General features: G+C 37.4%; 1 long non-coding RNA gene across 1 annotated transcript; it reads left to right on the forward strand.

The window, feature by feature from the left end:
- Nucleotides 1-10,026: 10,026 nt before the first annotated feature.
- Nucleotides 10,027-19,410, forward strand: LOC117273227 (uncharacterized). Its single transcript, XR_004503204.2, has 3 exons — nt 10,027-11,951; nt 18,524-18,623; nt 18,739-19,410. It is a non-coding gene; the product is annotated as an uncharacterized lncRNA (long non-coding RNA).
- The last annotated feature ends 130 nt before the right edge of the window (nt 19,411-19,540 follow it).

Consider the following 19,540-nt stretch of genomic DNA (forward strand, 5'->3'; position numbering starts at 1 on the left):
TGCAAAACGACCGACTGGGCCATCATAATTCTATTATACGTAAAATTAGCCGTAGAATTGTCTCCAAGTATAATCCGATATTTTTACTTGTGTATTGACACTTTGAATCTGAATTCCTACAAAATAATAAAATAAAATAATAAAGGATAGAAAATATACTTAAAGGAGGGTGAAACTTGGTGAAAATGGTATAGAAAGTGTCATTTTTAACGGCACATCAACACCCCCAACTTAAAGTCTTGCTTATCCTCAAGCAAGTAAAACACAACTAGACTATAGACTACACTATTCCTAAGTTCCACAAAGAGAGAATGAATACAGTTAATACTAACTATTAGTTCACAAGCATGCGACTTTATTATAGTTAACCCCTTAATTTTAAAAACAAAAGCCCAAGGGTGCTCAGTTATCAAACAATCACTTCATGAGCACCAAGCCTCAAATGATGACTATGCACTACTAATAACTAGATATGCACATGTACTACAATCAGAGAAGTCTACAAGTTCGCTAATTTCTTGAAATTGTTGCACCCTCACATCAAAAAGGTTCACACAATCATAATAATTATGACCACGCTCAACAATGCATATAAAAAGAACTAAGCAGTCGATATAAATATAACTCGATTCAAGAGTTCGAGGTCGAATTTCACATGAAACTAACATATTCACTACAACTTTCACTATTGCCACGAAGTCAAGTGAACCAACTTTTCGAATAATCAAATAATGTTTTGACATTTGAACTAAATGATTTCGGCTAAGATAATGCAGGAATATTATCAACTAATAAGGTTGAGGTTATATTCAAGGTTAAAGAGTCCTAGGGTTATGATTTCCCAATTTGTCGGACTATTTCCTATTAACTAAAATCTCTACTATTTTTGTTGTCGATACTTTTCTTTTCTTTAGTATTTTTGTCACAACTTTTTTACTCTTGTATTTTCCAAACTTCTTTTGAAAATATTTTTTTGAGTCAAGGGACTATCAAAAATTATCTTTCTACCTCATACAAGGTAGGGGTAAGATCTGCATACATTCAACCCTCCCCAAACCCCATTTGTAAGATCCCACTAGGTATGTTGTTGTTATCATTGTTTGTGTTAGCTAAAATCTCACCAATTATTCTCTATAGATTATGAGCACTCAACTTACCACAATTATGTTACGATCAGTCACGTTATTATACTAGATATATCCTCTCGAACTACTCTAGCAAGTTATTTTAACAACTCATATTAACCACATCAAAATTTTATTATTTCTAAACCTGCTTTGATACCTATGTATTGATCTCTCATATACCGCATAGTGATATTGTTTAACAAACACTTGAGTACGTATTCTTTCAAAAGCAATAAACACCAAATAGGCAGTGTTAATCGAAAGCATTTTAATTAACAGAGATAAGCACATAGTTGAACAATAATGAATTAATATGCTCAATTATATCAAAACACTACAAAGAATTCATCCTACAAATGTTTCTATCAACAACAGAAAAAATGAAGAAGAGGGAGAAAACTCGTTTACTAATACTTCGTCTTGCTCCTAGCATATCCTTGCCTCAAAAGGTATTATGTATCTCATTCAAGGATGTTTCTTGTGTTTATATATGACCAAGGGTGGGTAAAAAGTCATCCAAACCAATCCAACTTTTGGCAGGATTCACTGAAGGTGCGTCTGGGTCTCGCGCTACGTGAGACCCTTGAATAATGCTACAATTCTCTTTTCCTATTCTTTTTTTCCATTCATCCGCGTGATTGGATTCATGTTACTGTTTGCGACAAAGCTAACTAGATTGGCTCATGCATCTCACCCGCACGCGATACCATAACGAGCCACGACTTCATTGATTTCTTGCTTCTTCACTTTCTTCGTGTTAATCATCCTCTTTTATCGATTTCCATCCAAACACGTTCCTACAAAATAGAGAGACGTAATGAGCATAATTTCCATTCAATAAGCATGTAAATCTATCTTAAATCACATAATATAGAGACATAAATATACTCAAACCGTGAACTTTTTGCTAACTATCACTGCCCACACTTAAACTCTTGCTCGTTCTCGAGCAACTCTAAAATTCAAAATCAGAGCAAGAAACACTTTTAAACATACTCAGGCATCAGACTAAGGAATATGGTTTATACCAACGCTTAGACCCCAGCATATGCACTATTGACACCTTTCTCAATATATTTCTTTTTTTAATAGTGCCAAGACTATTTAATATATTCTTGTGACTCCTTTACATTCCAGCTTCAATAATAGAATCTAATACATTTCATATTATACGATAACAACATACTCAGTATAGTCCCACAAGTGGGGTCTGGGGAGGGTAATATGTACGCAAATCTTACCCTACCCTTTGAAGATAGATAAGCTATTTCTAGAGACCCTCGACTTAAGGAAAAAAATGAAAATAAGCAGTAACAACACGCAGTAACAACTATGGTATAGTAAAATAACTAAAGCGAAAGAAATGACAGGTAGACACATAACTCCACAAATAAAAATGCAAGTCTAATACTACTGTCGTGCGAATGGCAAAGGAATACACTCAACTGCCCCCTAACCTTCTATCCTAATCATCGACCTCCACACCCTCCGTAAGCTGAAGTCGCTTCATGTACTACCTAATCACCTCACCCTAATAATTTTTAGGCCTACCTTTACCTCTCCTCATACCCACGATGGCCAATCTCTCACACCTTCTCATGGGGTCATTTGTTTCTCTCATCTTCACATGCCCGTACCATCTCAGCCTCCCTTCTCGCATCTCGCATCTCGTATCTTGTCCTCCATTGGGGCCACTCCCGCCTTGTCCCGAATAACTTCATTTCTAATACATTTCATACTATAAAAATATACAATAGTATTTACCCCATGACAAGGTCTAAGACTTGTGAATACAAATGACAATGAGACGTAGAATATGATTAAACTAAGTGACTATGAAGGGAAGTAGTACGTGATGTGCGGTGAAATTATGGCACTTACTATACTATTTGCATAAGCTTTTAATGTCCTATAAGTACATTTTTTATCTTTTCTTATGTTATTTTGTGTTTTAGGAATTTGGAGTTGAAGTGTCAAGAATTGCCAAAAGTAAGAAAAATGTTGTTTTTGCTGACCTTTTGCTGGTCGCATAATTGTTTTGCAATGAGTCGCAGAATGGAACAGAAAGTGTGAAAAATTATTCAGCTTTTTGTTGAGACGTTTTACTATCTCAAAATGGTTTTGTTATCACATAATAAGTCGCGGAATGTTTTACTATAGCAGAATAAGTCGCAGAATGGCTTCGCTATAGCAAAATGAGTTGCAGAAAGATTTTGCCACAACAAAAAGACTAGCATAATGGCTCTGCTCATAGAAAACTGGTGGTCTGCCTGATGGTTTTCAGTTTCTTTTTCATCACGGATCTCCGGATAAAATTCTTGTAGAAACAACACCCACAGGATTAAGCGTGACTTTGACTCCTTCTTTGCTATTAAGTACCTAAGAGCTGTATGGACAATATAAACAATCACTTTAGAACATATCAAGTATGATCTAGATTGTCAAAGGCAAACACCATTACTAACATCTCTTTCTCAATTATGGTGTAGTAAAGTTGTGCACTACTCAGTGTTTTACTTCCCTAGTAGATCGGATAACATTTTTGAGTGCTTCGAATGGAATGCTGCGGGAAAGGGGTTAGACTAACTATCGGAACAAACAATGTACTTTTATGTCCCAAAACTGCTCCAACCACATATTCACGGGTATCGCATATGTGCCCAAATGGTTTCTCTTAGCAGGGTGCAACTATAATTGGTGCAATCACTAGCCTCTTCTTCAACTCCTCAGATGCTAACCTGTAATTATCAGAAGACACAAAGGGTGATCATTTTCAAGCAATTTACACAAGGAGTTAGCAATTTTAAGAAATCTTTGATAATGCGCCAGTAAAAAATAGGCGTGACCAAGAAAACTCCTATTTGCCTTCACCAAAGTGGATGCTGTCGAATTTTCTATCATGTCAACCTTGGCACAGTCCACCTCAATTCCTTTACTCGACACAAAATTCCAAACGACTATACCAACAAAAATTTGCAACACAACCATCCATTATCTCAAATTGGTATAGTCCTAAGACTAATTGTGGTTTTTGGTCACGTAACACTCATCTGGACGCCAGTCTTCTGACTAATACCAACTCAAACACAACCTTCCATTATCTCTTTAAGTTTGTGGAGGCACCCGCTTTAAGTTTGTGGAGGCACCCGCTTATTCACCGAGCAACGTAACTGTGAAGGCATAGCTATTATGTAGCTTACAATACATCACTCCCATATCCAGGGACATATCAGACTTATGTGTCCTAAATCACATCACTACTCCATTGAGCTCCCTAAGCCTAAGTTGCAGTCTACACCCGCCTATATGTTATTTAGATTTGCCTACTCTCATTTTGTCACAACCCAAAATTTCATCAAAGGCCATGATAGCGCCTAACCCACTTGCTAGAAAAGCCAACAATCAACAACAATAATAGAAGACGATTATTAAGTCATTGACAAAGTGATAAAATAAATAAAAAATGTAACAAGTCTCAAATAATATCATAAACACATAAGTCTAAGACAGGCTAAACACGATCACAACAAATTTCCCAAAACCTGGTGTCACATCATCATGAGCATCTAACAAGAGTAAATTTTCTTAACTAATCTTGAAAGAAATAAATAGACAGGGATAGATAAGTACTACAGATCATTTCAAATAAAGCAGCTCACCACGAAGTCTCCAGATATGCTCCTACACAGCTGGATGTGTACCACTAGTACCTACCACAGAATTTGCATAAAAGTGTGCAAAAGTATAGTATGAGTATAAAACCACTGTACTAAGTAAGTATTCAAGTCTAGCCTCATAGAAGTAGTAATGAGGGGTCGACACTGACATTTACCAATAGTCTAATAAACAAGTGAAATCAAAAATAGGGCATGGAATAAAGCATAGTATCATCAGTTGGACAAGAAGGTAAAGATACAGTAAATATAGAATTTAGGCATGCTTTTTGGACAAAAGAGATATAATACAGTGTCAAATACCTCAATTCTTTGCAAAATCACGATGTGAATCAATCAACATTTATATCAAAGCCATTTCACGAGTCTAAGATGTAAATGCATGTTCATGTCCCACTCTCAATACCTCACATCACAAATCCATGTGTCTGATATTAGTAATGTGTCCAAACCAAGTACCAATTTGGGTGCCAACTTTTCATAACTGTTCAATATGCTTATTTAAGGTTCATAAGTGTAATCATGATATCTTACATGAATAAAATATGCCAAGTAGCCACTAAATCATAAATTAAATAAAGCAAGTGTATGACTAGCCAATTAGAAATCTCAACAAGGCGAAAGAAATGCTTCATGTACAAATAAGGCATACTACAAGCCTAGTTTTACCTTGTCACCATCCCAAATCCACCAGAGTCATGATGACACCTAACATTATTTGCTAGGTCTGTCAACAATAAATATGCGAAAAAAACTTCAACAACAGTAAGAAATAAATCTCAAATAGCGGAATAGCGGAATAGCGTAAATAAATGAATTCAAATGACAATACAACTGAAATCGTCCTAAAATATAGTGTCGCCGAGTGCAACAACTCTATAGAATACTACATACAAAGGCTAAACAAAATACAACATAGTCTGGAAGACTGAATAATAATAACAAGATATAAGAGAAGAGACTTCAAGGCCAACAAACGGAACAACAATGCTACCTCGAAATCTCCAACTAGTCCGGATATGGCTCACTAGCAACCACCACGAGCAACAACATCTTGACTTGTACATAAAGTGTTGAGTGTAGTATGAGTACAATCGATCATATGTACTCAATAAGTAGCAAGCCTAACCTCGATGTGAAAGCAGTGACGAGATTGGCAGGGTCCAATACTCACTTTCAACAGCCAAAAACAATAATGACACCATAATGGCAAAAAGGAAGAGAAGATCAAATAATATAAGGTTCGACATAATCATACTAAGAGAAGAAAATAAGGCTTTTCAAGTATATCAGTCAATGAATCAATTTTTCCATATAAATCACCTGGCCATTAAATTGTGATTCCAAGCTCTAAACATCAAATAGAGGCATCAAATACTAATTAGCATGAGGAAAACACAAACTCTATGCATGCATGATTAGTATACATACAAAAATCAAGAACATAACACTTTAATCATCGAGTGTGCAAAATATCAGTACATTCATAGTGCCTAGCACAAATAACCCTCAATAACACTCTCAACACACTTAAGGTGCGTGGATAAAAATGCCACTAAATCACACACACTCACTTAGTACTGTAAATGTGTCTGGCATAAGACCCTCACTAAGCACATATCAAGTGCCTGCACTCACGGGTTATTACCTAACTCTGGACATGTCTCTATGCCCCAAGATCGGTCATCAATCTCCTCAAGTATCGATATGCCAATATTTCACAGTACCATAATCACAATACTGCATGAAATATACTAGTGTGCCACAACTAAGCTCAAACCCGTGTCACACACATAAGGACACTAACAACATGTGAGATAACGTATATAGAATACACAGAGACAGAGATATAATATGCGAATATAATATCTTGACTGCAAAGTATGATTACGGCAAAGGCAAATAGCTCAATATAGCAAAATAGCCCTATCATGTCTCAAATAGATAAGTAATAACCTAGAAATAATTTCTAACATGAATAATAGTTTACATAGTCAAACAAGTGAAGAAAACACGATATCAAAGAAGCATGATAGCAAAACAAAAAGCATATAATATCCTAACGTCTACCCGGATCATGAATAATCATGATGCATGCATATGTGCTCCTCACGTCAGATATGCGTCACCCCAACATATATCGAATATCATAGCCTAGGGAGAAATACCCTCAAGACAAGCTTAAGCAAGATACATAATCGACACTCCAAGAATCCATTGCCTCTCAAATCGGTCTCCGAACGAGTCAAATCTAACCAAAACCAACTCAATAACATCAAATTATTCTATTGTAATCAATTCCAAACAATAAAGCTTCGATCTTTTATCAGTTACATAAAGTTAACTAAAAATTCAACATGGGCCTGCTTCTCGAAACCCGAAAAAATTTATAAATCATGACTACCTATTTAAATACAAGTCCAAATATACATGTTTCATCCAAGTCCAATTCCAAATTGGGGTTCAAATCACAATTTTCCACTATCCAAAATCTAGCTCAAAACCAAAAATTTTAAGTTTCAATGTCCATAATCTATGTGTAATAATCTATGGGTGAACAAGATATAACATCTAAATCAAGTAGAAATCACGTATCCTCAAAATGGTGATGAAATCTCTCCAAAAATTTCCTCTATCCGAGCTCCAAAACTCCAAGTAATAAGCAATGGGTCAAAAATAAACTTAAAACCCTTCTGCCAGGCCTCTCGCACATGTGGTCCTCACTGTCGCTTCTACGACAAAAGTCTCGCATCTGTGAGCTTCACTTAAAATACCAACAACTCACACCTCCACAAAACATCTCTCATATACAGCAATGCAGGTGCGCTAAAACCCCGTAAGCGCGATCACTGGAGGCGCGATCCTCCTACGCGCCCTTCCATCTCTAGGCCTGCCTTCACAGGTGTAGTCCACAGCCTCGTAGGTGCGACGTTGTACCTGTGCCCATCATTGTGCAGAAGCGACTCATCCCCCAGGCCTCAACAACTTCGCATCAGCGACATCACAACTTGCATATCCGACTTTGCACCTGCGTCCAAAGCTCCGCAGGTGCGACACACTAGCACCTGACCTGCCAACAACACCAAAAATAGTATAAAATCATTTCGAAATACACTCGAGACCACAGGACCCCATCCAATAATACCAATATGTCCATATACATTATCAAAACTTACTCAAATACTCAAAACACTACGAACAACATCAATATCAAGAATACGATCAAAATCAATCTCTTAAGTTTTCAAACTTTCCAACTTTGCCGAACATGACCGAATCATGCCTAAACATTAGTTCCGAACCACTAATTGAACCTATTCCAAGTCCCTAAATAACAATATGAGTTCGATATCATAAAAGTCAACTCCCGATCAAACCTATAAACTATCCAAACTTTCAAACTTCTAACTTTCGGCAATTACATCCAAAACATCTTAGGAATCACCAAATCCAAATCAGGACATACGCCTAAGTCCATAATCACTATATGAACCTATTGGAACCATCTATCACCAATCCGAGGTCATTTACTCAAAAGTCAAACCTTGGCCAACTCCTACAACTTAAGTCTCCTACCATGAAATTAATTGTTCTAATTAACTCCAAAGTCTTTCCGAAACAAAACCAACTATCCTCCCTAGCCACAAAATAACAATCAAAAATATGGGAAGCATCATATAGGGAAACGAAGCTCAAACACACAAAATGACTTGCTGGGTTATTACATACCAAGATATGGTCACAACCTAGTTAACATATATAGGCTCGTCATCTCACATATATGTATCTCCCAAATCAAGAATTGGATCACCTATGGAGAGAATACCCTCTTACAAGGACAAATAAAGACTTACATTCACCCGGAATACCTTTAATCTTCTCAAATTTCATTTCTCTTCAAATCTACCTTCAAACGGCTTGAATCTAGTCAAATATTACTCAAATGAGTCAATACAAGCTTTAAGAATTGATTTTATAAAAAAAGATTCAATATTTAACCAAATCAAAAAGTCAACAGAAAGTCAACTTCAAGCCTCGGGCCCGAAATTCGAAATTGATCACGGGTATAGATTACTCATAACACCCCGAGTCCAATTATATATGTATAGTCCAAACCAGGTTCCAATTTCATGTTCAAAACTCACAAAATTCACTCTCTTAAGTTGTAGAAAGAACCCTATATTCACTTGTTCAAATCCATGTTTTGATGCAATATTCACTGATAATTTCATGTATAAACCATATATTTAGGTAAAAATTACTTACCCCAAACTTGTGGGTGAAACCCTAGCCTCAAACTTCTCCAAATGAGCTCTTAAAGTTGGGAAGTAAAATAAAAATCACAAAACTTGGCCTTAAATAGTCCATGACAAGATCTCCCTAGGGGACCGCATAACCATTCGGCGGTCCATAGATTGCATCACAAAACAAACCAGTCCAAATCACCATAGCCATCACGATTCAATTATGCGATTCACATATCCATTTTGCAGTTCGTAGATCAAGTCGCACGACGACCCAGAGATTCAGCGGCCCAGGGATGGCAGATCAGATCTGCAGTCTGCATATCAATTTTGCGGTCCACAGATCTGGTCACAGATCAGACCTATCAGTTGTCAACTTCTACAAACCACTCGAAACGCGCCAAAAATTACCTGAACCCTTCAGGACCCCATCCAGTTATTCTTACAAGTCCAAATACCCGATATTGACTTGTACAAATGCTCAACACACACATGGGAATATCACAATAAAGAATCGAGGCTCAAACTGAATAGAAGTTTCTTTCAAGTTCTTAAGCTTCTAAACTTCTAACCAAGCGTCCGATTCATACTTAGACACTCCGTATCTCAACTAAACTTTGCATACAAGTTTATTTCAACCATTAAGACCTACCCAATGTCTCAATACCAAAATCAAAGTTCATCAACCCACAAGCGAACTATCTGTCGAACTTATGAACTCTTCAATCTTTAAATTCTCGACTTTTGACAAAAAGAGTTAAAATCTTCTAGGAACACCCAAACTAAATCCTACATACGCCCAAGTATAAAATCTCTATACAAACCTATAGGAACACTCTTTTAATAATTAAAATACCAGGGGGTTATTTTATATTATTAAATTCAAAAGGGTCCAAACATCAAAAAAAAAGTTAATACAAAAGCATAAAAGGAAATTGAACAAAGAAAAATTCCTCATTTTGCAGAGTTATCTAATTGTTGTCGGTATTGTCCTCTCTCTAGACCAAGATGATGCAGAAGCTGAGCTCTGCAATCCGAGCTCCAGTGTCGCCATTTTGTTCTCTTTCTCCACATTTTCAGCTGCCTCATTTATCTTGGCTCTCTCAGTATATTAAAGTGTATCCGTGTCCAGCTGGGGTTTGTTTGTGTGTTTGGTGCAATTTTTGATCTATTGCTTCGAAATCTCTTTGTCTGCTGTGTCTGCATGATCATTTATTGATTCAAGAGTCTCTGATTTGATTCAATCTGCATGCATCTATTGTTGATGACTTCGTTTCTTGTTGTATTCGTATGCCAACACCTAATTGAGTAAAATAACTGCATGTGTTTATTTCTTTGTACTTCTCAAATAGAGGATTTTTGTCTTATCACTATCGAGGATCCTCCGCTGTTCTATCTCTAATTCCCTGAATTCTTGGCATCTCACAACACCTTTATCAAGTGCCTGATTTTCCAAAGCATCTGCTAGTTTGTTTCCTTCTCTTAGAATGTGTGTATACCTCAGCGGCATGTTTTTACTGATTTTCTGTATTTCCTCCACCCATGTAACAATGTTGCATGGTGGTTTCATCCCTCGGCCAAAATCTTTTGAATTAATTGTGAAGCTGTTTGCAGTATGATGTTGTCTAGACGTCTGTTACCGCACCATTTGATTGCTACCACGATTTCCATCACCTCAGACTCAGTGTTTGTTGCACACCTTATCTCATTTGCATGTGCATATATCAAATTTCCTTCTAAATTTCTTTAAAAAAAACCATATGCACTCCTTCCTAGGCTTCCTCGTGACATCTGCATTGCATATTATCTATCCTTCTGAGAGCAGGTTCCACAAAACCTTTATCACTTTGAGTTTAGGTTTGTATCCTTCTAATAGTTGGATCATAACATGCCATAAATTTGGTATCTGCCTAATGGATGGATTCATGTATTGTTCCAACTTCTGAACGGTTGCATAGGACTGATATATACATCTGCCCATTATTTCTCTCTCACTGTTTGATTACATTTCTTCTCTTCCCTAACTCTCACATGATTATAGCAGATACAACTTGAAAAATTGGTTTTAGATTTTCTGTTACAGGGGCTTGCCCCAATTTCAAGATGATCTACTATAATTGTAGTCCATCTAGATTTATACATGCATAAGAACAAATGTAGGACTAGGTCATTTTTAGCTGAAATAGAGGTGGCAAAAAGGTGTTGTATTGTCTCCTCTTTAAGATTGAGCAACACTAGCTTCTAGATACCATGTTATATGTCATCCTTCTCGGAACATCATCCAATCGTAGCTTATATATGTCCAACATCTCCATATGAAGATAGAGATATTGAAAGGAAGCCCTTTTATCCCATGTATTTGTACATTTCATTCCTTTGCTCTCTCAGTCTAAGGTATTCCCAAGCAGACTTGACTGATAATTCTCCTCTAGTGTCCAACAACCACAAAGGTGTATCCATATTTTATCTAGATTAGGTAGCCTTATAGTGCTTGTACTATGTTGCACTATGTCCTCTAGTAATGGATCTTCTAACATGCCTATATTCCATCATCCATTGATCACTACTTCATTCACATTCTGAATAGCCACAATATAGTACTCATCATTTGTTGTATAGCATAAAGACCCCAATCCTGTCCAATTATCAAACAAAAATTAATAATTTCTCATTTTTTGATTGTCACCAAATGTGATGTTCTGTTAGTTCCCTTGCTTCCAACATCTTCTCCCATGTCTGAGTGCCATATTTCCATCGTACCACCACTACATCCACCTTTTACAGTGTTTATTGGTAAAAAATGAACTCCACAGGGATGTTGAAGTTCTAAAATTCCACCACAACTTACAATATAGGGCCATACACATCATGTGAAGATCTGAAGCCCTGCCTTCCTTCCATTACTGGTAAGCATAGATGAGGCTAATATGCCCAATGCCTACTCTTTCCTCCAATTTTATTACTCCAGAAAAACTGAGCAAATATTTTGTGCTTTTGTTTTATAACACAATCAGGAGGGTTAACTGCTGAAAGAATATGTATAACTATAGAGGTGGTAAAATATGTAAAAGAAAATAGTTATCTACCCATATTATCCATTAAAAAATAAGTTGGATAATGAACTTTTTAAAAATGGGTTGAATATGGATAATAACCATATTATCCACTTAGAAAATGGTTAACCAAATGGATAAATAATGGATAACTAATGTGTTTAACTTTTACATTTGTAAAGACTCAAATTAGGGATTCTTCAAGTTTGGGAGACTAGGAATTCCCCCATAAGTGATCATATTCAAGAAGCCATGGATAATATGAATATCCATATTATCCGCCGGATAACCCATTTTTTATCCGTCTCAAATACAGGTCGGATCGGATAATTTATCCGTTTTTTAAATTACCCGTTTTTCGACCCGCGAATATCCGACCCGCCCCGCCCGTTTACTACCCCTATGTATAAGCATACTATGTAGCACATGCTTAATTAAAATAGTCCTTCCTCCAAAAGATAACATTTTTCCATTCCATGATTGTAACCTATTCATATGTTCTATATAATAGGCTTGTAGAAATACTTTTTCTCCTACGGTAGGAAATTGGGTTTCCTAGATAAGTAAAAGGGAATTCCTTTCTACCTATTCCTGTTGCCACCTCCACTGTAATGCTGATGTCTTCTGGTACATTGTGATGTATGTACATAGAGCACATTTCTTTATTAATCCTCTGCCCATATGTTTTCTCATGCTTCCTCAAAACTTCCATGATTAACTGTAAAGAAAATAAATCTGTTGATAAGAATATAATCATATCATTTGGATATGCTAGGTCATTCACCTTGGGACTCCCTTTAGGCAACCCAAAACCTCTAAATTATGGTATATGATGTAGCGCAATTAGGTTGCTTGTCAATACTTCAGTCATTAAAATAAATAAAGTAGGTGATAGTGGGTCTCCTTGTTTCACCCCTTGAAGATTGGAAGAAACCTTGCGGATGGCCATTTATAAATATAAAATACTTGTGTTACTTATAATCCTGAACACCATATCTATCAGTCTTTCAGAGTATCCCACATTCCTCAGTACCTTAGTTAAAAGCAACCAAGATACTCTATCATATGTCTTAGCCATATCTAGTTTTAGTACCAAATTAGATGTTTTTGTCCTCAATCTAATGTTTGAGATGCTTTTGTGAGTGGGTAGAATATTTTCTACTATACTTCTCCCATTTACAAAACTAGCCTGATTTAGAGATATAATATTACCTAATTCATTAACCAGCCTTTCATGAATCAGTCTCGAAAAATCTTATTCCAAAAATTGCTTAAACTAATTGGTCTCGTATCAGAAAAGGTACTAATCATTTTCTTTTTCGGTAATAAGACCAAACTAGTATGAGTGATGAATTTTGGAGGTTCGGCCCCGTAGAAAAAAGCCTTCACCATATTGATAATGTCTTCTCCAATAATTCCCAAACAGGTCTGATAGAACATGTCACACCCCAAATCGGAGGGGCACGACGGGTACTCAGGCCTACCTCACATAGTACCAACATAAGGTGCATCCATAACCATGCTATAATGCGTAAATGGGCTGAAAAGGCCATCATGACATAATATGATTAAAATATGAAAGAAAAGTTAACAAAAGAAGACCCAAAATGATATACAAGCTTATACACATGAGACATAAGGGCCTACAAGGCCGCCATGACCATCAATACGCATAACATATGTCTACAAACCTTTAAGGAGTACATAAACAACATAAAGTTAGGACAGGGCCCCGCCATACCCAAATATGTACATATATGCAACCATCATACCTACCAGCGCACTATACAGCTCCGGAAGAAAAGAACATGACAACCTTTAGCTGCGTTGAGTCACCTATTGTGAAGTATCATCTAAATCGTTATCTGTATCTGTGGGCATGAAACGCTGCTTCCCAGCAACAGGTCGTTAGTATGACTGATGTACTGAATATGTAAGGCATGTAAAGCATACTTCTACAAGATGAAATATAAAGGGAGAGTACAGAAGGTAGCTAATTTTCAGTGGTCAAATACTTGTGAAAAGAGTTTTCAAGAATTGAAGTAAAGGTTGACTACGACACCAGTGTTGACCTTACCGGAAGATACGGATGGGTTTGTGTTCTATTGTGATGATTGAAGGGTTGGACTTGGGTGTGTATTAATGCAACATGGCAAAGTGATTGCTTATATTTCTAGAAAACTCAAGAACTATGAAAAGAATTATCCAACACATGATTTAGAGCTTGCGACGGTGGTGTTTGCATTGATGATTTGGTGTCATTATTTGTATGGGGTCCATGTGGACATATGCACGAACCATAAGAATCTTCAATACCTCTTCAAGGAGAAGCAGTTGAATCTAAGGCAAAGGAGATGGCTTGAGTTACTCAAGGACTACGACATCGATATTCTATACCATACGGGGAAAGCTAACATTATGGCAGATGTTCTAAGCCGGAAATCCATAGGTAGTTTGGCTAACATGGAGGCATATCAAAGGCCGTTGGCCAAGGAAGTTTACCGGTTGGCTAGATTGGGAATTCGGCTTGCATACTCTAATGAAGGTGGGGTGGTTGGACAGAATAGGGCTGAGTCGTCACTTGTAGTGGAAGTCAGGGAGAAACAATATGATGATGCATTATTGGTGCGGTTGAAGGAGGGGGTTCATAAACATAAGACCATGGCTTTTTCTCTTGGCGCGAATGATGGTACGCTAAGGTACTAATGGTAATTGTGTATTCCAAATGTAGATGGTCTCCAAGAGAGAATCATGACCGAGGCTCATAGTTCCAAGTATTCCGTGCACCCTGGCTCTACGAAGATTTACCATGATCTCAATGAAGTCTATTGGTAGAATGATATGAATAGGGACGTAGCGGACTTTGTGGCTAGATGCCCAAACTTTCATAAAGTGAAGGCCGAGCACCAAAAGCTCGGTGGTTTGGCACAAAATATAGAAATTCCAATGTAGAAGCAAGGGATGATCAACATAAATTTTATGGTAGGCTTGCCTAACACACCTCGTAAGTTTGATTCGATTTGGGTGATTGGGGATCGACTCACAAATAACACACTTCTTGCTTGTTAAGGCCACCAACATAGCAGAACACTATGCTCAGTTGTATATCAAGAAAATAGTCAGGTTGCATGGCACTCCTGTTTCTATCATCTCATATCGAGGAGCGTAGTTCACCGCTAACTTTTGTCAAAATTTTAGCAAGGTTTGGGTACTCAGGTAAATCTTAGTACAACTTTCCATCCACAGACCGACGGGCAAGCAGGGGGAATATTCTGACGCTTGAGGATATGTTGTGTGCTTGTGTTCTTGATATTAAGGGTAGCTGGGATGATCATTTGTCTTTTATAGAATTTGCCTACAACAACATATATCATGCCAGTATTCAGATGGTGCCTTTCGAAGCTCTATATGGTAGGAGATATAAATTTCCCATTGGTCGATTTGAAGCTGGAGAAGCAGAATTGATAGGGCCAGACCTCGTACATCAGGCTTTGGAGAAGGTCAAGATTATTAAGGAGCGGCTGAGAACTGCACAGAGTCGCCAGAAGTCCTATTCGGATGTGCGCCACATGGATTTGGAGTTCTAACAAGATGATTGGGTATTCTTGAAAGTTTCCTCCATGAAAGGCATAATGCATTTGGGAAGAAAGGGAAATTGAGTCCAAGGTAAGATGCTCTTCCTCAGATGCCACTGCCCTACCCTCGGGCTAAACTGAAACAACAGGCTGCATCGGCAAAACTCCCAGGGAGTGATAAACCTGGACCCGCTGCTCTGGAGTACGGGCTGCGGGTGTTTGGGCTCTTTCCCAACATAAGATGTAGCTGGTGCGAGGGGGATCAATCCCGCCTGAGCCAGATCGCTGAACATTCTCATAATGTGTGATAGGGTCTTCTGAAGTGCAGGGGTGACAACAGGAGCCTCTGGTGCCTGCCGCCTAACCGGAGTTATTGGTGGCTCCTCAGTCGCTGCTCGGGTAGGTGCTCTAGCCGCATCATGTGCCCCTTGTCGGCTTCTTCCCCGGCCCCAGCCTCTCGCGGCTCTAGCAGGGGGCGCAGGTTCTGATCGTCGGATCCAACAATGCTTATCCTCACCATCTGTGAGAATATAGAAAGACAAAAACTCAAATTTCAAAATCAACAAATTCGCACGATAAGGAATCAAAGAATTGTAATTTTTCATAACAGTCCTGTAACCTCTCGAAGATACATACTGATGTCTCTGTACCGATCCGCAGGACTCTACTAAACTTGCTTATGACTCGTAACACCTATGAACCTAGAACTCTGATACCACCTTATCACGATCCCTATTTTCCACCTTATGATGTCATGATGGCACCTAGTCTTTAACACTAGGTAAACCTAATATTTAATAATAGCTTAACAGAATTAACCAAACTGATATACTAAAATAAAACCATTAAGCTCATATAAATTCCCAAAATAGAACATCAACAACGTTATTCCCAAAATCGGTGGAACTGAGCCATAAGCTCTACAAGATATTATAAAACCTCGACTACAACACTGTCTAATAAAGGAAATAATGGTAGGGAGATGATAATGGAAGGTGACTCCGAGGCCTACGGACGTTGAACAAGTAAGCCTTGAAGTCTCCAGAAAGCAGCTAATAAATCAATCATTAGCGTCCAGAACGGGCAGATGTACCTGGATCTGCACAAAAGATGTGCAGAAGCATAGTATGAGTACACCACAATGGTACCCAGTAAGTATAAAGCCTAACCTCGGTGGAGTAGTGACGAGGCCAGGTCAAGAAACCTAGTAGGATAAGATAAGATGAACAATAATATAATAATAGGATGTAATGGAAAGCAGATAAATGAAAGATAACAAATCAGTTTAGTAATGTAAGCTAATGACTGAATTTTAAGAAAAAAGGAAACAAGAAGGAAACACATAATGAGAACCACAAATAATCAAATACTGACAAAACAGGTAAGACAAGGAAGATTAAAAGCAACAAGAACTGTTCAACCAGTAAATCTTTTTAATACGAAATTTACAAAAAGAATCACAATTGAGGTACCGCCTCTTATTCACATATCACAATTTCAATCACAATCTTTCCTTATATCACCGCGTGAGCCTTACATTTAGTTTTAAAAATTATTTTTTCCGAAATAGCTACATGCATTTTAGCCCACCTTATCTCACTATGTGGCTTCAAATAGTTTCCCTACTAGCAACACGCATTTCAAGCCCACCTTGTCTCACTGCATGCGTATCAATCCCTAGCCTTATGCCACCGCATGCATATCAATATTACAACATAGTTACAACTCGCACCACAAGTGTCCTTATGACACAACTTGCCGAAAAGTCAACAATACCAATGTTTCCAAAACAAATAGCCCATGGCTTAACCATAATGAATATTATAATCTCAATAACAACAAAATGAATAAGGAATACACAACAAGGGAAGATACCTCATCAATTAATAACTTTACCTCAATATGATAACGACTTTTATAACTTCAACACCAAACTCAACAAGAAGATATTCAACGAAATAACAACCTCAAGTAAGAGTAATTTAACTAAAATGAGGTAACAAGGCAATAAGGAAAATAACAACTATAGCTAAAACATATGAAAGCAAATATAACAAGTAAGAGGTAGAACAAGTTCTACAATGTCAAATAAAGCATGTAAGAGTAGATTAACAAATGTAAGAGTAGATTAATAATGAAAGATGTGACATGTTATAACTATTCAATTAAAGTCATGAAACGAGTCCAAATATTCTAAACCGGTCAAATACCACATATAGCCCGTGTACCCACTCATCAGCTTGCGTACACGACGTTCACATAACACAAATAGCATAATCAGCCCAAATCCTAAGGGGTAGTTTCCCCCGCACAAAGTTAGGCAAGATACTTACCTCAAACAAGCTAAATTAACACTCTAGTAAGCCTTTTCCGTGAAAATCCAACTCCGGATGGCTCGAATCTAGCCAAAATAACTTAATATCATAAATACAAACAATAGAAAACTATTCCGGATAATAAAGTTGCAATGTATAAAGAAATTCAAAAAGTCAACTCAAAATGACAACCTCGAGCCACACCTCGGAACTTGACCAAACTTATAAACTCCGAACATCCAAAAAAGAGTTCAACGACACAAAACCAATCCAATTCTGACCTCAAATCGACCTTCAAATCCCCGATTTATAGTTTAGAAAAGTTTTCACAAAATCCCCAATTTTTTCTAACTCAAAACACTAATTATATGTTAAAAGCAATGATGGATTCATCAATAATAAACAAATCCGAGTCAAAAACACTTACTCCGATCCAAATCTTAAATATCCCTTCCAAAATTGTCCAAAATTTGAGCTATACAACTCAAAATATGAAAAATAACTCTAACCCTCGATCTTCTCTATTTCTGTCCAGCTATATCTGCTTCAACGGCCTCTCTATTGCATATGCGACTCCGCACCTGCAGAAAAATCCATCACAGGTGCAGCCTTAACTAAGCTCAGGGACATTGATGGTAGGGTATAATTACGTGTTTTAGTCACTTATTGCACTCTAATTTATTGCACTTTATTCGTTTTGAGCTTTAATTGATAGTGTTTTGCAATTATTTTGTGTTTTATGCATTGTAGGAGTGATTCCAAGCTATGTAGATGTTATGGAATCAATTCGAGTGATTTGGAGCTTTGAAGTCTGAGTAAAAGCCCTAGGGATTAAGGCGGGATCGTGTTCGGGGGTCGAGGACAAAGTCTTGATGTCAAAACACAAGAAACATCCGTACTCCGAGAAATCTTCACTGAGGTGGCGTGTGGGGTGTCGCGGCTGTGCAATTCTCTGCTGCATGTCAGAACTAGCTATCTGGATTTCCCCACTAATGACCCACATGGCGTGTCGCCCCATGCGGCACGCCTGTGCAATCTTTACAGAGAGAAAATCCAATTTCGGCTAGGAGAAGGTGATTTCATCTGGGCCTAACCCTACTCGGTATAAATGCATGGAAAAATGTTATTTTCTGGACTTTTGACACATATTCCACCTAAAGAGGCTATGGAGGAGTTGGAAGAACACGAGCACAAGGATTTCATCATTCCTTCCTCACACAAGACACGAGTTTGGATTGAATTTATATTTTCCTATACTTTAATTTTGTCTGTTATGAATTTCTCCATATCTATAGAGTAGTTCCATTTAGGGTTTGATGAATTTGGAGGTTTGATGATTGTTTGTGGATTATAACTCTAGTTTTTTTATATTGAATCATTTTGGATGATTTAATTGTTGCATCTATATTCATTTGTTCATGTAATCGAGAGAGGCATAACTTGTGATATCTTTGCATTATATTTTTGGTTGAGTTCATTAATTCTTCTTAGTAATCTAAAGAGACTAGTTGAATTATTTATTAACCCTAGTTAGGAGAATAATCGAAAGAGG

This window comes from Nicotiana tomentosiformis, chromosome 5 (genome assembly GCF_000390325.3).
Source record: "Nicotiana tomentosiformis chromosome 5, ASM39032v3, whole genome shotgun sequence".
Taxonomy (NCBI): Eukaryota; Viridiplantae; Streptophyta; class Magnoliopsida; order Solanales; family Solanaceae; genus Nicotiana; species Nicotiana tomentosiformis.